Raw genomic sequence first — 23,771 nt, 5'->3', positions numbered from 1 at the left:
TTAAATCACCAAACATGCTTAAAATCTCCATCATCGGATCTTATCTTAATTATTATGGTCATTGCTCTTGCTAAAAAACTTCATCCTTATCTTAGAAATTTCTTCAAAAATATAGATCTTTTCACTATGTCAATATTTAATAAATATTTCACAAAGTATTATTTATTTACTGAATAGTGATCTTGTTTTACTAACTTCACCCATACTTGGTTAATACTACACTTGGTTAACATTATGCTTGCTTGATTAACTCTTGACTTTCTTAATCAATGCTAACTTACTTCTCTTTATAAATTCTTCATTTACTAACTACTCAAACTTTCTTCTATATTATCTTAAGTCTATATTAAATCATGTACAATAATCAAACCAACATTATACTATCATAGAATTATTCATTAGTTTCTCAATTAGGTTCTCATACTTAACATTACTTCTTCATCTTATCTTCATAATCTACTTTCCACTTCTCTATACAACATCACTTCCTTTAGATGATTGCAACTTACATTAATTAATAGTTTCAAATAGCTTGAAATAAATCACAATATAACAACTAATCTAATTCTTCTACATATGCTTTGCATCTCAATTCTAATCTTCATCTTCATTAGCTTCACTTCTATTCAACAATCTCCCCTTTACTTTCATCAATAATAGTTGTGTCCAACAATCTCCCCCTTTGGCATTGATGGAAACACCTTATAAAACATATCATCCAATACCATACATCATCATCTTCTACAACAATTCATCAATTCTACCCCACTCGATCTTTCTTCTTTAACTCTGTTATGTTCTTTATTAGGTTCTCATCTAATTTGTTCTTCTACAACTTATATCTCCATTCAAAAAATTCTCTCTCTTTTCTCATATACTCCCCCTTAGGGTATATATCATTCAATTTTCAACATCTTCTTCTCTGGCAATAATCTTCTTCACTAATTAGCCCCGCTTTGAAAATAATTCTCCTTTATAGTTTCTCCCCACTTTACTCATTCTCTCCCCCTTTTACAACAATGCTAAAGGTAACAATAAGCTTCTATTGGAAACTTATATACCTTGTATTTATACATTGTATCTTGCATGTATTGATCACTTCTACTTCATTACATCCTCTTCACAAATTTAGGGCAACCTTAAGAGTAAATTCCTTCATCAACTTTAAAATATATATTTTGATAAATCATAAATTGATGAAATGCATCTTTAATTAGTGAACATTGGATAGGGGAAGGACCCTAGTTTACCTCTTAGATATTAAAAAGTATCCTTAGGTAATAAATATATTAGCTATTTGCTCCTTTGTTTTCACATACTCTAGGTTGACTTTTTTTTTTTAGACGTTCTCTCTTAAATAATGATACTTGATAGATATAACCTTTGTCTTTGCATGAATCACTAGATTCTTTGAAATGTTAATTACACTTGTGTCATCATGGTAGATTTTTATAGGATGGTTCACTTCCTCTTGCATACTTTCCAATAATTGTTTGATCCATACAATATTGGAGAAATTAATAGAAGTAGCTACATATTTTTCTTCAATAGTGGACTCTATGATACAACTTTGTTTCTTACTTATCCATGTTACAAACATTTCTTCTAAAAAGAAAGCTCCACCGCTAGTACTCTTTTGGTCATCAACATTTCTAGCCCAATCAACACCAATAAAAAATCTTATCTCCAAATCTTCATCTTTATTTGCCCATAAACCATAATCTTATATCCCTTTCAGATATCTAAAGATTCTATTCACAAAAATCATGTGTGTTTCCATAGAAATATAAGAAAATCTAGCCACTATTCCTACAACATGAGTAATATCTAGTCTTCTATGGACAACATATTGTAGCATCTAGTCTCAGGTAGTTTACTTGGTTCTCCTTCTTGAGCATAGACAAATATTTCTTAATCTTCATATTATTTCTTTCCGTCTTCATTATTCCTTTTTGTAAACTCATCAATCCTCACATTTTCACTCTCAATCATTTTTTTAGTAGCCTTGTTCAAACATTTATATGCCTTAGTCATGGTGGAATAGCCTAGGAATATACCTTCATCACCTTTAGAAACAAATTTCCTATTTCTAGCATCTTTCAAAATATAACACCTACTTCACAATATTTTTAAATAACTTACATTTATTGTATGCCCATACTAGAGTTTATAAGGTATCTTGTTTGTACCTTTCTTCAATTGAACTTTGTTTAGTGTGTAAAATACAATGCTAATTACCTCTCTCCACTATATTTGTGCAACCTCCTCAATTAACAGTGTTCTAGAACAATTAAGAATGGATCTATTTCTTCTTTGAACAATTTCATTCAATTGTGGTATCCTTGGGGATGATAATTATTCCATAATTCCATTTTCATTATAAAAGTCAGTAAATTCATCGGACATGACTTCACCTCCTCTATTAGATCTCAAACATTTAATCTATTTACCATTTTCTTTCTCATCTATTTCCATATACCATTTGAATGTTTGAAATGTATCACTTTTTTCTTTCAAAAAATTAGCACACATCATTCTTGAGAAATCATCAACAAATAAGAAAATACCGATCACCATAGTAGCTTTGAACTTTCATAGGATCACATAGATCAGCATGAACCAATTTCAATACATCACTAGATGAGTAAGAATTCATTTTGAAAATTGACTTAGTCATTTTCCTAATTTAACATTGCTTACACATCACTTTATCAAATTTTGATAAGCTTAACAATCCTCTTACTCTTTTCTTTCTACAAACATTGTTTATGTTGTGAAAATTAACATGAAATAGCCTTTTGTGACATAGATAAACAAATTCAATTCTTGTAATCAAACATTTATTCTCAATAGAACCCAAGAAAAATAAGCTACCTCTTGAATATTCACTAGTACCCATTAGATTTCTAGAATCATCATATATCTTCACTTTTTGGTTTTGAAATTCTAGTTAGTGACATGTGTTGTTCAGCTGAGCTGTACTCAACATATTATTCTTTATTCCTTGTATCCAATATGCATTATCACATTTGATATTCTCATTCAAAATAATATAGCCTTTTCCCTTTCATAGGGAATGGATCATCAATTCCAAGTTTAACATATTCACCATCATAGTGTTCTAGACTCTTAGATTTACCAATATCACTAGTCATATGGTGAGTGCAACCACTATCAATAATCCACAAATTATTTTTACTTACTTGAAAAATGAGAGTCTTCCTCCATTGCAATATACAAAACTTCCTCACCATCCTCTTGATTAGAAGTTTATTATTCAATGTCTTCCTCTTCAACTAGGAACAAGCCTTCTTTCCTTTATCTTTGTAGTCTCTCTTTTGTCATTCCTTTCATCTTTTTTCTAGACATATATGTAAATTCAATTTGACCAACCTTGTTAAATTTAAATAAAATAAAAGATAGTCTACCTTTATACTTTCCTTCACCTCTCAGTAGCCTCTTAGACAATAGTACTTCAAGTTCTTCTCGGTCATTATCATCTAACTCATAATCACTGTCATTCTTAGTATGATGAGCACTCTTATCTTTCCTTGAACTTCCAATAGTTAGTGATGTCTTAAATGCATATACAATCTTAGGAACTAAACAATCATCAAATTTATTCATCTCAAAATTAGCTAGTTTACCAACCAAAGCATCAAGAGTAATATTATTTCCAAGTATAGATCTCAACTCTTGAATAGAAGAAACTCTAATAGTATAGATAGGTAAAAGTGTTCTAAGAACTTTTCTTACCACAATTTCATCACTTATGACTCCACCAACTCCTTTGATAGAATTAACAACTTCCTTGATTTAGTTATTTTTTTAATAATGTTCTCACCTTCTTTCATTCTCATGTTGTCAAACTTACCTCTAAATTTTTTAAGCCTTTTCTCTTAGCACATTCTGATGTCCTCCATGGAAAAGTATTAATTGGCTCCACATATCCTTAGTAGTATCACAATATTTTATGTCACCAAAATCAAGATCATTCAAGGAAGAAGAAATCTCTATCATTAGAGAATTGTGCTCTTATTTTTCTCTCATCTGCATAATAGTCATAGGACTAGGGAGTGCTGCTAAGTATTGATTTTCTAGGTAGTACAATACACAATTTCCAATTCTAGATAATGTATAGTCTCATTCTTCTTTGCAATGATGGAAATTTCTCCTTGTCATCTTCAATACCTCTCTCTTAGATATCTTTGGATCTTTAGCTTAAGTATGTAAAGCCTGTTACTCCAACCACCAATGCTATGATACCAATTGTTGGATAACTAAGAGGGGGTGGGTTGAAAGTTATCCTAAGGCCCTTTAAAAAAATTCACCACTTTTATAAAAACTTATACTTATCAATAATCAACTTAGTAAACAAATTAACTTTATCAATATGTGAACTGATATTCTATCTATAACTTCCACTGAGTATCAACATCATTAACCAACTTACATAAATGATAAAATTTTAACATATAAAAGAGAATAACATGAAAAATATCCATAAACATATGAACACCAATATTTTAAACTTGGAAACCCAATTAGGGTAAAATCCACAAGGTCCTAGTCCCCAAAATATATTTACTCTTATCAAGTGAGCTTGGTTAAAATACAACCCTGTTAAAGGTTACAAGTACAGTGTTAGGGGTGACCCTATTAGGGTATTTTTACCAAATTTCATCTAGACCTTTTCACTCTTCAATAAGTGGCCTCTCTAAATGATTTTCAAACATTCAATGGAATATCACCATACAAATATATTTAAAAATTAAGACTGTTAAGTCTAATTGGTTAATCATTTTTTGCTACAATGGTTACAAAGAAAAAATCATATAATCTATTAAAAATAACAACTCACTTTTTTTGATAAGATCTTCATTTTTCTCAATATCTCTTCTCATTTTTTGACCATCACAATAACACTTCACTTTGTTTCAACTTCGCATTCTGATTTACTTGATAGAATATTCTTTAGCACCTCACATAGACTTATCTATTAACTAGACAAGTAATGAATTCCTTCTTGTATCTTCCTCTTATATACAATCGTCGATTACTATTTCCAACTCATATTCATTGAATTTAGATACACTTTGACCTCAAACTTTAAACTTCTCCTTAGATCACCATGTTGGAAATATTCAAGATATGATAGGTTACTGAGAGGGGAGGGGTGAATCAGTAACATCAAAACTTTAAAACAATTCAACACTTTAACCATATATACTATTCACCATTCATTCATCTAATCTACTGCATATATGAGAGAACAAACATTTATATCACATATACACAGTGATTTGGTGACCCAGAAACCTTCCAAATAGAAAGTAAAACTGGGGTGGGGATGATACCCACAAAACTTCATTACTGCAGTAAGAAGTTGGCTTATTAAGGCTTACATTGACCACTTCTGGTGATCTTCCTGGTTAGGAGCACAAAGGACTGCTAGGTCCACCTTGTTAGAGGATTTTACAAACATACACTAAAGTATGTACTCTGTTAGGAGATTTATACAAAAGACTGTTAAGTCTACCCTATTAAAGGATTTATGAAATTGATTCACCTATTAGGATGAAACAGTGGATCTACTTACAAACTTGATTGCTGATTAGATCCTTGAAAGATAGATCACCTCTTGTGACTAATGAATCTTTACTACTCCTTGTAGACCTTCTTGAATACTCTACTCTGCTGATGATTCACTTTCATTCAAATCTTTTCATATCCATTCCTTCACATACATCGTTGACTTGTAAATGATACATTACATTACATATATACCATTCGAATAATTACAATTGCAAGGTCGGCTAAAACACAAGTGAACAAAATATTACTAAGTTAGCCAAATAGTAGAAAACTCGAGTTCTTCAAGCTAACTTGGTGCCAACAATAGAAATAATAACTTAATTCCAACAATCTCCCACTTTGGCATTAGTGACAAAATACTTATAAGCCAAAACATATGTACATAACTTGACTCAATGAATTTTGGCTCTTCAAAATTGATCTTTGTAGAACTTTTGCATATACATTTCTATATATCTTCTTGATGACTTATAATGTATATATAAAGATTCTTATGTACACATGCTAACTCTATTAAGTGCTAACTCCCCCTATCACTCATAGTGATAACTCTCCTCACTTATTAGGCTGAATCTCTCCCCCTTTTTGACAATAATGCCAAAGGACTACATATATAAAATTTATATGACTACAACAAAGTGAGATAGAAATTCTTGATATACCTTGAGGATGGTGGCAAATGTATTATCCCAAGTCAGCTACAAGATTTGACAGGTGGAGAGAGAAATTTGAACTTCTACTGATAATTGGATCAAGTGATCAGCCACTAAGAAGTTCTGATCTTGGATCAATGTTTTCCAATGAGTAATATGTTTCTACATTGTGTCCATGATAGGAAGGATCATGTTTTGGATGTCTATGAGTGTAGACCGGATCCTTGATTCCTCTCTCAATAGTCCTGCTTGTACATCTGCCAAATATCTAATTTTGGTGTGATGGGAGGTTGTAGAAGAGGAGTCCACCTTTAGCTTGGAAGCACTTGATTGCATATCAATGCCAATCTTATTTAACTTATCCTTTATTTCTTTGGTAAAACTAGAAGCATCACAAAGTTTGGCAAAAAGTGATGCTGCATTATTAAATGAATTTTCAAAATTTCTCAAAAATGTTGACAATTCAACTTGCTTGATTGCTATCTTTTGAGCAATATGCTCTAGCACCTTATTATCAAATTTCTTTTCAGCTTTCTCAATAAGTTTCTCTTGTTTGGAAGAATCTTCATTAAATTTTTGTACAACCTCTTCTAACTAAATCAAAATGTGTTGAGTAGAATCTACTTCAACATTTATAGCATCTATAATTATATTCTTGGCATTTTCAATTATTCTATCTTCCTTATCCCTTTCTGATCTTAACTATTTTTGCATAGCTTTCATCTCTATGAGTTGACTAGCTAACCTCATCCCTTCAATGGTAGCATTGTCATAGTCAATATTTGGAATCACTATCTCTGTGTCTAAGTCAACATCTTCTGCAATTTCCTGTCCAGTGATCAGAAGTTTTAATGGATGCTTTTGTTTGACTTTTGTGATGACTGGTTTGACCTTAGGAATAGACACAATAGTGGAGATAGAAGGGCTAGCAGTGAAAATTGGGATAAGATTTGAGGATTGCTTGCCAATAGAAGTACTAACCAGATCAAAAATTGAAACACTTCCCAAAAATGCTATCGCACTCAATAGAGTACCCATAGTAGTATCTAAACTGAATGGAGTCAAAGTGGATACAGATGATGCTAGTGGAAACAAAACTGTAGAACTTACTAGAACTGACGGAGACAAAATTGTAGGATTTACTGTTACACTTACTGATGATGAAAGGGTTAAGGAGGCTGACTCAGTGGATGAATAAGTGACAAATAGCTTGGTAGATGAAGTGCTCGGCACATCTATTTCAGATACCTAGAGCTGGGAGGGGGTTGGTGAAGATTGAGAAATTGATGTGACTATTGTGCTCACAATCTCACTTGTAGAAGCTATCTCCAAAGTAGATGTAACTATCTTTGGTGGAGAGTGAGGAAGGGATGCAATAACTTCTGCTATAATTTTTACTAGATCTTCTTCATCTATTTCTTACTCATGTGCTTTTTCCTCCTTGTCTTCTTCCTCTTTTTCTTCCATTAGTGAATGCAACTCTCCTAGAGTAACTGTGATGGATGGAGTGCTATAAAAATCATCACTGTCACTGCTATCATCATCCTCTATTTCAACAAGGTCATCATTGGGCTTGTGCTGATGATAGATGTTCTTCCACATAATTGTTGCATCACTTACAACATGCTCAATGTCCTTAGTTAAAATCAATCATGTGTAAAATCTAATCATCATTTTACCTTTATGGTTCTTCATTGCTGCCTTTATGTCTAGTTTAGTAAGACTCGGTAGAAGATTCTTTAAGGATTTCTCATATATATCTTTGGCCGTTTGGGTGGCTAACTCCCACCTAGGTTGCAATCTCTCCAACAATTCTTTGAAGATTTGAGGGGCAAGCTGGTCTGGGGAGTATTTCCATTTTCCCATCTTATTGAGTATCAGTTCCTCAATTGGCATTTTCTTTGCATTTTTCCTTGTTTCAAATTCCAATGCCTTGAAATTTGTGATGCCATCTCCTTCTTCCAATTGTTTCAATCTTTCTTGGAAGGTCATTTGTGGCTTGCTAAATACTACTTCACCTTTGTTCTTACCTTTTTCTCACCTAGTGAAAATAGTTGTGGAGGCTTTGGTTGGCTTGGTAATGATTACCTTGCCTTTCTTTTTGAATGGCTCTACCTCCTTCTCTATTTCTTCCTCTCTATCTTTTGGTTCCTGCTCCTCTTCTTCATCTTTACCTTTTCCTTCAGTAAGCATACGAGGGTCAGTTTCAATTTTCAACTTGGCTATCTTCCTCTTTCTTTTGCTTATAGCCTAGGGTAGCTTGATTTCAAGATCAATTTTGGTCTTGGTTCATCAAAGGTGCCAAAGGAAGGAAGCTTAGGATCTATAGGCTCATTTACCAGTGCTTCAATAATGTCCCTGGTTTCATCAATATTAACTTCATAGGGAAGAGGTTTTACCCATGTAACTTGGGGTCTGACTGCCTGAATGTACACTTTATCATAGTCAACCATGAAGCATACATCATTTTGTAATATTCAACAAGTTTTGGTGGAATTAGAAACCTATTATTCATCCATTCCTTGAAATCTTCAAACTAATTATCCATGATGCTATCAAAGTTTTCACCCATTTTTGCTACAAACTCATTTATCTGATATAGAATAGGAATGTCTTTTCTCCACTCTACAGTTCCTTTTGATGGAAAGAATTTTTGAACATAGAAAAATAAAAAAGTCAATAAGGAACAAAATTTGCAGGGATTAATCTTTAAATTCCTTATTTTGTCCATGTTCTTGTTCAATTATTTCAACAATAATTCTGACAGGTCAAATTCAAGGTTCTTTTTTACAATTTTGAAAGCCAAATCCATAGCCTCATAGGGCACACTATTTAGACGACTGGAGCTATAAATTTTTTGGGCAATGAGGTGAATTCCAAACCTTAATTCAATGTCAAAAATAGTGCTAACCTTTAAACCTCTCCCATCCCACTTAGCTAGGGTTTTCTTCTACAACTCCTCCTGACCTAGGGTTTTGATGGTTTTTGCTTTGCTGAGTATGGGGAGACCAATAATCTTATGAATCATCTTCTTGGTGATTAACACTAGCTGCTCTAACCATAGTTACCCATTGTGAACATGACTAAGTATGTACCTAATCCACTTAGTTTGAAAACTTCTTGGCATATGCGAGATGTGGGTTAACCCTTTGGTCTCCAAATGTTTATACTTAGGTTTTAAAAAAGCATCAACACTCATTTCTCCTAGGGAATTATCCATCTCTAAGTTTCCAATCTCTTGAATAGAACATTTGAAATGATTACAAATGTCATTTATGAGAAGTACCTTTGGTGGAGTTTGTGATTGAGCTCCATTGGGGTTGAGTGATTCTACAATTATTGGAACTAGTTTGAAATTCAGCATCTTCCACTCCACACCTTTAACTAGCATTTCTAAACCTCATTTTTCTTTGGTGCTACTGCTACTCCTACATGCCATTGCTGCTCAGTAGGTGTAAGAAAATTTTGAACAAATTCTCCTCTTAAAAACTTCTTGAAATTACTTTAGAATTTTCTTTGGAATCGTTGGAAATTTCTTAGCTCTATAATTGTGGTGAAAAATGAAATGAAATTCTGCCCTTTTAATGAAAATTTTGTCATAAATGCTTAGTACGAAGGTAGCTAAGATGACATAGTGCTTGACAGGATGTCATTCACTTGCTCTGTAATGCCCCGTCGAGGGATCCAAAGAATTAACCTAGAGTTTCACTAAGTTTGGAAACAATTTTTTTTTTATATGAAATTAAATGCCATACATAACTTATTCACAATAACGGAAGCAATATCAATGTCCATCTAAAAGTAAACATAATATACATAACAGATTACATTATTTAAAGATCCCTTAATGTTGAATTACATACAAGAATCCATCTAGTACAACATCCACATGATATAATAATGATAAGTCCAATGTTCATACATTACATTTCCAAATGCTCAATCATCCACTTTACATGTCACAGGGTATGACAAGCTCAAAGAATATACGTAAGTAGAATAAGGTACATCATCCTATTCCAATCCAAATACATCAAAGTAGATATAATCACATGATACATCATCATAGAAGACATATACATCCATCATAAAGATCAAACAAAATAAACTAAGTGCACAGTTCCTCCCAACCGTTAATAGCATCATTAGACCATCGTGGGGCCTACCCATCCCTCCGTGAGTAACATCCCAAATCACCAAAGAGCTCATCAGTATTAACATAGTAGGAATGTCACTCCTAACATATACAACATCATATGTAGAAAGTAATCTAACATGAAAATATAAGCATAAGATAACATCATCTAACATATGCTAATCATCAATGAAAGGATACATATCCACCATCATGAAGGACGCATCAGCCATGATGTCTCAATGAGTCTCAAATGATAAGAGTGGAAAATACACTACCACCTGACCCTGTGGTACCTAAGTGGTCCACTCCCACCCTACTAAGGAGATAATCTCAAGTCCCAAAAAGGATATCAAAATCACATAGCACATCTCTCTATAAATCCAGGAAATCCTAAAAGTATACTAACTCAAAGGTTCCAATCACAAATTGACATCTAATCTCAGAGGCACATAATGACATGTAGGAACCTACTATGCAAGTGGGAAAGTGTCATCACATTTATCATGTACAAGTTACCCTGGCAGTTAGCTAAACTCCACGGGTCCATACTAATCTCATGCAGCCACTAGTATCCTCTTAGACTGACAAGGCATACTATGGAATGCAAGGTCACAACCATGCGTCTCACTACTCTCATCCTAGCCTGTACAAGTACTCAGGGCATGGGCAAGAACAAAACACTTATCTTTTTAGGTTCATTTAGTTAGTATTAGGTGTGAATTTTATCACTTATTAATCCAACTTACAATGAGTTACCCTGGCAGCCTCTTAGGGCCCTGACCCCCATTGCAAGCCACTTCCCGTCACTACATGCAGATATCCTACCCTAATGCTCATGGAATCATAAATCTCAAAATTAACAAAGATAATTCATAATGAAATCATCAAATATGCATAAAAGCATCAAATCTCCATGAGCAAGCATCCATAGAAAATTATGACCACAACAGCTCTCTATTGGCAACTAAAGTATCATTGATAATCAAAAGTATCCAATGGTTCTCAATAACCAAAATATATCTCAATCATACTGATCAAAGACTCCAAAAATGGTTGAGTCAAACATGTCACAACATGACATCATCAAGAATAAATCCACATTTTAGTCCCATCATGGCGACTAGAAAATAACCAAGGATAACTGATCGATGACCAAAAATAATGGTTAAGTCAAGTGTCTCATAAATTTAAAAAATCTCAATTATAACAATCAGTATTCACATCCAATACATAGAGCATTCCATCACATAACCATGGTTGGGTTTATAAAGATCGAGATTAAAACATCATCATGACATCACAATCACATAACCCCCAAGCCTCTGGTAGATGTCCTATACTGGTCAACACTAGTCAGCCCAAAACTCAAATCAATAGCATAAAGAATACACAATGTAAACACATGTTTTGGTTTTGCTAAGTTTTCAATTTTGAATTGAAATGCAAAAGTCTCAGTTTACATTTCCCAAACTATATCAAGTGGAGAAATTTCACGTTTTACCTAACCCATGTATTTGTTTAATAGATAAAAAGTTTCTCCATTAGACTCAATTTTCTAATTGATCTAATAATATTTTATTTATATAAACTCTGTTTGAAGATTGACATTTCATATGAAAAAAATTTCGATTATTTATTCTAATAATTAATCTTAATTAAAACTAAGTTTAATTTAATTAATTAGTAATATCTCTTCATAATTGACAAGCTTAATAGCAATATTTTAAATCATTAAAAAGAGTGACCCATTAGTTGAAAACTTTATCATTAATTATATATACATATATACTTATATACATATATATATATATATATATACATACATAAATATATACATATTTAATATCATCTAATAATTAATAACATTTCAGCATTTAAAACAAAATCGAAACTCAAATCACATATGGAATAATGTTGCGGATTAAACCTTATATAATCTAAAACCCACATATGACTCAACATGATTTAATTATATATATATATATATATATATATGTGTGTGTGTGTGTGTGTGTGTGTGTGTGTGTGTGTGTGTGTGTGTGTGTGTGTATACAAATATATGCAAGGTTTTATACAGTATAAATTTATATACAAAAATACAGATCTGAACTATATATATACATTTTTTTACAAAGAATATATATATAAGTTTCCTACAATTATTTACTCTCTAAATTTTCTCTATAATTTTTTTTTTCAATGAATTTGGCTACAATTCAACCCTGGCCCTATATTTTTTTAGATCTATAATATTCTCAATTAAATTAACTACCCATAGAGAATGCATGCAATAACAATGGGAAATTCCTTAGAAGACATATGGAAGACACGAAGAAGATAGCGAAATGAAAGATGCGGAAATAGCATAAATAAAATCACAAGAATCTACCTAGATTCTGATGCTAAATCGCTCTTCCTCATAAAACTCGCAGAGCAAGCTCCCTTCTTCAGAACTCTCGAATCCTCCAATGCTCCAATTGCACTCCAAACGCTATGTCTAAGCTTCTAGGAATGCCTGAATATAAAGAGCTTTCAGGAAACCTCTAGAATGCTTCTAGAAATAGCTGGAAGGTCTCACCAACTAAGCATGGGTCTTTTCCAACCTTTTTGATGAGTCATAGGGTTGTAGACACCATGTGCTTAATTAATGCACTAACCCCCGTGTTGTTGACACATGAGAAATAGAAAAGTGTGTTAATTCCCATGCAAGCTTATAACTCCAATTTACTTATTTAAATAATTTCTATTTAAATTTTATAACTTTTATTATTATTTTATTTATTACTTTATTATTATTTTATAATTATTATTAATTTTAATTTACTAATTTTCTTTTATTTAATTCTTTTTTCTCAATTAATTCTCATTTAATTAATTATAATCAAAATATCAAAGATCATGATATTTAGTTTTCTCAAATAATTAATTTATTAATTGAATCTATTTATTAAGACTTAATTAATAGAAAATTCACCATAGACCTCCAAGATAAAATATGAAAACCCATCATAGAACAAATCATACAAAATTAGTCTAAAGGGTTAAAAATCATGAAATATGTCATCTGACACATTTGATGGGTATTCAACTCTGATACTTGTCCTAACTCACTAGGACAAATGGTTTTAGGGTTTGGGATTTGGACTTGAGAATTTATCTCCCTTCTCTTATCATTGAGATAGTATAATAGGGTACGCTCATCCTGGCAATTCAGGGAAGTCGATACCCGATACCTACAACCTGTAGAAAAACCATGCATGTACATACAATATATAATGCTAAGCTAAATAGACAATGGCAGGAAGTGGTGCATCATGTAGATCCCAACTAAGCAAGTGACTACGACTCCCTTCCTTAACCACATCAAAAATGCCATACAATAAGAAAACACACACACCATACACATGCAAGTATGGGGTAAGTATCAATAATAAAACACATGAGATAATAAACCATCTAACTAATCATCATTAATAACTAAAAAAATATAAATATCATCATACATACATGAAATGTAAAGTCTAAATGATCTTATCATATATCAACTGAATCCATATCATAATATCTGATAGTGTCAAAACAATACCACTAAACCATCAACATAAAACTAGTCCATCAAAGTCTGATAATAATAGCAACAATAAGTCTAGAAAAGATGTGAACGAGGGTAGGCACTACATCCACTCCCCCTTGGGTTAGGCTTACTCCTAGAAGCCTACAAACAAGTAGGGATATAACTCACTCAATCTAGCTGCATCCTCCCATGTAGCTAAAGAATTATCAGTATGGTCCCATTGGACCCTTACCTGCTCGATGGTTCGACCCCTGAGGGTCAACCCCCGTTGCTCCAAAATACAAACCAGCTCCAAAGCCAGCTGCCCGTCCTCTACCTGCAATGTATTCCAATCAAGAACATGCACAATAGATCAGGAATATACTGCCTAAGCACTAAAACATGAAAAACATCATGACTGCAAGCTAGGCTAGGCGGTAGAGCAAGACGGTAAGTGATCGGGCCAATCCTCTCCAAAATCTTGAATGGTCCCACAAAACGAGGTGCTAGCTTAGAACCCTTTCCATATAGGATCAGACTCTTTCATGGTCACACTCTCAAGAAAACCTTATCACCCACAACAAACTTCTTATCTGTCCTATGAGCATCGGCATACATCTTCTATCTATCCTGTGCCATAGTCAAATGCTCACAGATACACACTACCTATTGCTCCATATCACGAAGCATCTCAGGACCCAACATAATGTGATCCTCGAGGTTGTGCTAACTCAATGGTGTACAACAAGGATGTCCTTATAATGCCTGAAAAAGTGCCATGCCAATAGAACTATGATACCCATTGTTGTAAGGAAACTCCACTAGGTAGAGATAGTCCTCCCAATGTGTTTGCCTATCCATCACATACATCCGTAACATATCCTCCAAAACTTGGTTCACCCTCTCTGTCTAACCATCTGTCTCTAGATGATATGCCAAACTAAAGTTTAACTACGCTCCAAGCTCATGCTGCAACGATGTCCAAAATGCGGATGTGAATACAGGATCCCTATAAAAAATGATCTTTCTAGGAATACCATGTAATCTCACAATGTCACGCATGAAGACATTGACTATAGAAGCTGCTGTGTAGGAAGACCTAATTGGTGAAAAATGTGCCACCTTAGTCAACCGATCAATGATAACCATGATAGCATCATGACATCGAACTATCATAGGTAATCCTACTATAAAATCCATGGAGATGATATCCCACTTCCAAGAAGGAATGAGATTTGGCTACAATAGTCCAGCTAGGTGTTGATGTTCTGCCTTGACTCTCTGACACTCAAGACACCTAGCCACAAAATCAATAATATCTCGCTTCATCCCAGACCAAAAGAACAAATGTCTCAAATCAGCATGCATCTTCTTGACACTCAGATGTGCTAAGTAAGGTGTACAGTGGGCTTTTGCCAGAATCAAGGTGCGAAGCTCATCCAGTAATGGCACATAAATCCTCCCCAAATGTCTCAAAATACCATCTGATTCTCAAACATAACCTACAAACTTACCTTCCAAGGGTCTTCATGGATCAATCTCTCTGCACACTTCCTAATTCTAGGAATCTGTAGGAAGTGCTTGAAGAATTCGACTCCTCAAATCCACACTAAGAGTCATCGATGTTATCACATGTCTCCTATGACTCAAAGCATCTTCCACCACATTCTCCTTACCCTAAATGTACTTAACCTCAAAATCATACTTGCATAGAAACTCCATCCATCGTCTCTGGCGAGCATTCAAATTAGCCTGATTAAAAATATACTGAAGACTACAATGATCGCTATATAGCTCAAACCTGTGCCCCAACAAGAAATGTCTCCATCTTGTCAAAGCATGAACTACTGCTGCTAACTCAAGATCATGCGTAGGATAATTTAACTCATGATCTTTGAGCTTGCCTGATTCATACGCAATCACCCATCCATTTTGCATCAACACTACTCCAATCCCTTTAAGAGAAGCATCTGTACAGACTATGAAATCACCTTCTGGATTAGGTATAGCTAAGATTGGTGCACTAGTGAAAAGCTCCTTGAGCCTTTGAAAATCTTCCTCACATTTCTCTGTCCACACAAACTTCTTTCCTTTCCTCTGAAGAGAAGTGATAGGATGTGCTATCCTAGAGAAGTTCTGGACAAATATGCGATAATAACTAGCTAGGCCCATGAAACTATGAATCTCTGACATATTAGTCGGTATAGGCCACTCTATTATCGCCTAAATCTTTGCAGGATCCACTGAAATACCATCACCTAAGATGACATGCCCTAAATACTGAATCTCTGATTTGAAGAATTCACACTTAGCTACATTGGCATAAAGTTGATTGTCTCTCAAACACTGTAAACCAACCATAGGTGTTCCTCATGCTCCTTCTGAGTCTTAGAATATATCAATATGTCATCAAGAAACACAAGACCAAACTTTTCAAGATATGATCGAAAAACACCATTCATTAAACTCATGAACACTGATGGAGCGTTAGTCAACCCAAAAGGTACCACTGTGAACTCGTAATGCCCATAGTGAGTTCAAAAAGCGGTCTTGTGAATGTCCACTTCCTTAATACGAAGTTGGTGGTATCCTGACTTAAGGTTAATCTTGGAGAATACTGTAGCTCCCTTGATCTGATCAAATAAGTCATCAATCCTAGGCAAAGGATACCCATTCTTAATAGTCACCTTGTTCAACTGTCTATAGTGGATACAAAGGCGTAAAGAACCATCTTTCCTCTTCACAAAGAGTATTGGAGCTCCTCATAGTGATATGTTAGGTCGAATTCTCCCTTTGGCCAAAAGTTCCTCTAGTTGAAGACGTAGCTCACCCAATTCCTAAGTAGTCATATGATAAGGAGCTTTAGAGATAGTCTCTACTCCAAGAATCAGATCAATACTCAAAAAGGACATGAGCTCATAAAACTTATGCTCATACTCGATCACTGACATAGTGTATTGCTTGAGATTATGAAACTCATCTGCCCTTTGCTACTTCCATTCCTCTAGTAGGAATCGTTCACAGAAAATCTCTAAGAATAGTTTCCATGTGACACTGCTCATATCGATTCCCAGCTTCTTCTCCTCAATCATCCACCAAGTGGCCCCAAAATTCTCCAAATTAGTGATCACAAATCTTCCCTTAACATTGCTATCGAACTCCTGCATAGCAAAAATCCTGTCGAGGGAAATAAGCCATGGCTCGGCCACATAACTAGAACCTTTTTGATTGAAAGGCTTGACCTTGGATCTTGAAAGATTTTTCATCTAAGTGGACACAATGGACCTTTGATGATCCTTTCGAGGACTCCTAGACCTAGGTCTATGCTCTTGTTCTGTTTGATGCACTTTAGGCTATTCTTGAACAGGAGATAAATGTTCTAGAATAGTCTGCATCATCTGTCTCAGACTAGCATCATCAGACTTAGCTTGGTCCTCTCTATGGCTCTCTTCTTGCTACCTACTAGAGTGCTCTTCCCTGCTCTCTACATGAGCCGATCCCTCATGGGCAAACTCATGGGTACTGATAGCTCTACCACGACCACGGCCTCTAACAGAAGACCTAGTCCCAGACACCATCCCACAATAGAACAAGGTACTATTACAATCAAAAGACACATGTTTACAATAGACTAAGTTCAATTCTATGTTTAGGTTTAAGTAAAATTTCTAGTTTTGAAAACTAAGTGTTGAAGTATGAAAAATATTCAAGTAACAGTTCAGGTTCTGTTTCAGTTCACCTAGTTTCAAGTTGAAGAGATATACTTAATAGTTCATAGTTCTAGTTGTTCTAAAATACCTAGAGCTCCCAATGTAGAAAATCGGGCTCTGATACCAAATGTAACGCCCCACCGAGGGATCCAAAGAATTAACCTAGAGTTTCACTAAGTTTGGAAAGATTTTTTTTTTACATGAAAGTAAATACCATACATAACTTATTCACAATAACGGAAGCAATAGCAATGTCCATCTGAAAGTAAACATAACATTCATAACATATTACATTCTTTAAAAATCCCTTAACATTAAATTACATACAAGAATCCATCTAGTACAACATCCACATGATATAATAATGATAAGTCCAATGTTCATACATTACATTTCCAAATGCTCAATCATCCACTTTACATGTCATAGGGTATGACAAGCTTAAAGAATATACATAAGTAGAATAAGGTACATCATCCTATTCCAATCCATGATACATCAAAGTAGAGATAATCACATGATACATCAACATAGAAGACATATACATCCATCATAAAGATCAAACAAAATAAACTAAGAGCACGGTTCCTCCCAACTGTTAATAGCATCATTAGACCATTGTGGGCCCTACCCATCCCTCCGTGCGTAACATCCCAAATCACTGAAGAGATCATTGGTATTAACATAGTAGGAATGTCACTCCTAACATATACAACATCATATGTAGAAAGTAATCTAAAATGCAAATATAAGCATAAGATAACATCATCTAACATATGCTAATCATCAATGAAAGGATACATAACCACCATCACGAAGGACACATCAGCCATGATGTCTCAATGAGTCTCAAATGATAAGAGTGGAAAATACACTACCACCCAACCACGTGGTACCTAAGTGGTCCACTCCCACCATGCTAAGGAGATAATCTCAAGTCCCAAATAGGCTATCAAAATCACATAGCACATCTCTCTATAAATCCAGGAAATCCTAAAAGTATACTAACTCAAAGGTTCCAATCACAAACTGACATCTAATCCCAGAGGCACACAATGACATGTAGGAACCTACTATGCAAGCGGAAAAGTGTCATCGCATTTATCACGTACAAGTTACCCTGGCAGTTAGCTAAACTCCATGGGTCCATACTGATCTCATGCAGCCACTAGTATTCTCTCACACTGACAAGGCATACTATTGAATGCAAGGTCGCAACCATGCATCTCACTACTCCCATCCTAGCCTGTACAAGTGCTCAAGGCATGGGCGAGAACAAAACACTTATCTTTTTAGGTTCATTTAGTTAGTATTAGGTGTGAATGTTATCACTTATTAATCCAACTTACAATGAGTTACCTTGGCAGCCTCTTAGGGCCTCGGCCCCCATTGCAAGCCACTTCCCATCACTACATGTAGATATCCTACCCTAATGCTCATGGAATCATAAATCTCAAAATTACAAAAGATAATTCATAATAAAATCATCAAATATGAATAAAAGCATCAAATCTCCATGAGCAAGCATCCATAGAAAATCATGACCACAACAACTCTCTATTGGCAACTGAAGTATCATTGATAATCAAATGTATCTAATGGTTCTCAATAACCAAAATATATCTCAATCATACTGATCGAAGACTCTGCAAATGGTTGAGTCAAACATGTCACAACATGACATCATCAAGAATAAATCCACATTTTAGTCCCATCATGGTGACTAGAAAATAACCAAGGATAACTAATCAATGACCAAAAATAATGGTTAAGTCAAGTGTCTCATAAATAAAACAAATCTCAATTATAACAATCAGTATTCACATCCAATACATAGAGCATTCCATCACATAACCATGGTTGGGTTTATAAAGATCGGGATTAAAACATCATCATGACATCACAATCACATAACCCCCAAGCCTCTAGTAGACGTCCTATACTGGTCAACACTAGTTAACCCAAAACCCAAAACAATAGCATAAAGAATACACAATGTAAACACATGTTTTGGTTTTGCTAAGTTTTTGATTTTGAATTCAAATGCAAAAGTCTCAATTTACGTTTCCCAAACTATATCAAGTGGAGAAATTTCACGTTTTACCTAACCCATGTATTTGTTTGATAGATAAAAAGTTTCTCCATTAGACTCAATTTTCTAATTGATCTAATAATATTTTATTTATATAAACTCTATTTGAAGATTGACATTTCCTATGAACAAAACTTTGATTATTTATTCTAATAATTAATCTTAATTAAAACTAAGTTTAATTTAATTAATTATTAATATCTCTTCATAATTGACAAGCTTAATAGCAATATTTTAAATCATTAAAAAGAGTGACCCATTAATTGAGAACTTTATCATTAATTATATATACATATATACTTATATACATATATATATATATATACATACATAAATATATATTTAATAGCATCTAATAATTAATAACATTTCAGCATTTAAAACAAAATCAAAAATCAAATCGCATATGGAATAATGTTGTGGATTAAACCTTATATAATCTAAAACCCACATATGACTCAACGCGATTTAAAATTGTGCGGTTATTTAAAGTACCGCACTGCAAGTACACTACGGATCATAGGTAAACTGCGGTCTCAGTTACCCTGCGATCTCGCAGGTACCCTGCGATCTCGCAGGCCTGCGGTGGGTGGGGTATATGATACCCGCCCAACATTTACATATATATATATATAAATTTTAAAATGTTTTCAATGTAACATTTTTTATAACATTTTTTTGAAATGAAATTGAAATTGCAAATGCATTTTAATGAGTATTACTGTGATAACTCACTCGGCTTTCCAATTATATATATATATATATATATATATATATATATATATATATATATATATATATATATATATATATATATATATATATATATATGTGTGTGTGTATGTATGTATGTATATATATATATGTGTATATATATATATATATATATGTATGTATGTATATGTATGTATGTATGTATATATGTATATATATATATATGTGTGTGTGTGTGTGTGTGTATACAAACATACGCAGGGTTTTATATAGTATAAATTTATATATGAAAATACAGATCTGAACTATTTTTTTTTTTCACAAAGAGTATATATATATATATATATATATATATAAGTTTCCTACAATTATTTAGTCTCTAAATTTTCTCTATAATTTTTTTTTTCAATGAATTTGGCTACAATTCAACCGTAGCCCCGTATTTTTTCAGATCTATAATATTCTCAATTAAATTAACTACCCATAGAGAATGCATGCAATAACAATATGAAATTCCTCAGAAGACATATGGAAGACATGAAGAAGGCAGGGAAATGAAAGATGCGGAAATAGCATAAATAAAATCACAAGAATCTACTTGGATTTTGATGCTAAATCACTCTTCCTTTGAAAACTCGCAGAGCAAGCTCCCTTCTTCAGAACTCTCGAATCCTCCAATGCTCCAATTGCACTCCAAACGCTATGTCTAAGCTTCTAGGAATGCCTGAATATAAAGAGCTCTCAGGAAACCTCTAGAATGCTTCTAGAAACAGCTGGAAGGTGTCACCAACTAAGCATGGGTCTTTTCCAACCTTTTTGATGAGTCATAGGGTTGTAGACACCATGTGCTTGATTAATGCACTAACCCCCATGTTGTTGACACATGAGAAATAGAAAAGTGGGTTAATTCCCATGCAAGCTTATAGCTGCAATTTACTTATTTAAATAATTTCTATTTAAATTTTATAACTTTCATTTTAATTTTTATAACTTTTATTATTATTATTTTATTTATTACTTTATTATTATTTTATAATTATTATTAATTTTAATTTACTAATTTTTTTTTAATTTAATTCTTTTTCCTCAATTAATTCTCATTTAATTAATTATAATCAAAATATCAAAGATCATGATATCTAATTTTCTCAAATAATTAATTTATTAATTGAATCTATTTATTAAGACTTAATTAATAGAAAATTCACCATAGACCTCCAAGATAAAATATGAAAACCCATCATAGAACAAATCATACAAAATTAGTCTAAAGAGTTAAAAATCACAAAATATGTCATTTGACACATTCGGTGGGTATTCAACCCTGATAACTCACTAGGACAAATGGTTTTAGGGTTTGGGATTTGGACTTGAGAATTTATCTCCCTTCTCTTATCATTGAGATAGTATAATAGGGTATGCTCATCCTAGCAATTCAGGGAAGTCGATACCCGGTACCTGCAACCTACAGAAAAACCATGCATGTACATACAATATATAATGCTAAGCTAAATAGACAATGGCAGGAAGTGGTGCATCATGTAGATCCCGACTAAGCAGGTGACTACGACTCCCTTCCTTAACCACATCAGAAATGCCATACAATAAGAAAACACACACACCATACACATGCAAGTATGGGGTAAGTATCCATAATAAAACACATGAGATAATAAACCATCTAAATAATCATCATTAATAACTGAAAACAATATAATGATCATTATACATACATGAAATGTAAAGTCTAAATGATCTCATCATATATCAACTGAATCCATATCATAATATCTGATAGTGTCAAAACAATACCACTAAACCATCAACATAAAACTAGTCCATCAAAGTATGATAATAATAGCAACAATAAGTCTAGAAAAGATGTGAATGAGGGTAGGCACTACATGCTTGGTAGAAGCTTGCAACTCGATGATTGAGTAAAACTTTTGTTGCTCCCGACCTAGCTTGGCAAGGTCTTCAACCGAATTTTCTCCGTAGATGCAACTCAGCAAAAGATACACTTTCTTTGATCCTTCTGTATCTAGAATACTAATTTGATCATTTTTCTTTCTTTTATTTTGGAACTGCTTGAGATATCACTAGAAGATGTAGTTCCATATTCTCCTTTATGAATCTAATTGGAAATGGTGGAGTCACCCACTTCTTGAGTGACATTGCGATCATTTGAACTATCTTGCTCGGTAGATTTTGGAATCCATTGTTGCCTCATCTGATTTTGAATGTTATCAGCTTTAATTCTCTTTTCATCTTTGACTCTTCCTATGCTCATTTAGTTTTTAGCTATATGACCGAGTTCAGTGCATGTATAACATCTTACAATAGTGTCCTTTTTCCTTAGGTGATGTCTTGCACAGTTTATACCAATATGTCCATATTCTCCACAATGATGACATCTACACTAGGTATTGTAGTCCCATCCAAATATTGCTTTAACAAGTTGTTTTGCTGGATTGAATGATTTGGATCTGCATTGTAATGCCTTGTGACCATGCTTCTTGCATTTGTGACAATTGCCTTCAAATTTTGGTTTCTCCTTGCATCCATTAGCTTTATGACCATGTGACTGCAGCATTTACCATTGAATTTAGCTTTTCCATTACTCCAACATTTTTTTGATGTATGACCTAACTTACCATAGTGATTGCAAGTAGGTCTTTGATTCCTTTGGGCACCTTGTTTGGAGGTTTCACCTTCTTCCTTATAACCAAGTCCAGCTTTACCTTTTTGTTTATGAAAATTCTGATCACTTTGTTGATTTAATTGAGTCATGTTTTCTTGAGATTTCATCATTCTCTCATTGATTTTTTTTTCATCATTTAGGTCATTTTCCAAACTTTCATTGATTTGTCTTTCAGTGATTAAATCATTCCTCAGGCTTTCATTCTCAAATTTTAGATTCATAACTTCTTCATTTGTATTAGATAGTTGATCTACAAGATCTTCATGCTAAAGGAATTGATTATTTCTTACCTCTAAGTCTTCATTTTCCTTTTTTCTCTATTCCAAAACTTCACATAGCCTGATTGATTGCATTTTTTGTTCTCTTTTAAGCTTTCTTAAGTCTTCCTGCAGAAAGCCATTCTTTATTAGGAGTTCCTTGATAGCCTCATTTGCTTCATTTGAGCTACTTGATGCTAAAAGGTCTTCAATCTTCTCTTCAACATATTGATGGTCATTCATTTGTCTTGAAAGTTCCTTCCTTCTCTTTAGGGATTGAGAAAGATGCTCCTTAGCTTCTTTGAGTTGAGCCATGGCCATTTCTAGATCAAGCTTTTCATTTTCAACAACTTTGTCA

Source organism: Cupressus sempervirens, chromosome 6 (assembly GCF_028749045.1).
Source record: "Cupressus sempervirens isolate cs-2001-9-10 chromosome 6, ASM2874904v1, whole genome shotgun sequence".
Lineage (NCBI taxonomy): Eukaryota > Viridiplantae > Streptophyta > Pinopsida > Cupressales > Cupressaceae > Cupressus > Cupressus sempervirens.
The sequence above is the reverse complement of the archived record's forward strand: the minus strand, read 5'-3'. Positions refer to the sequence as shown.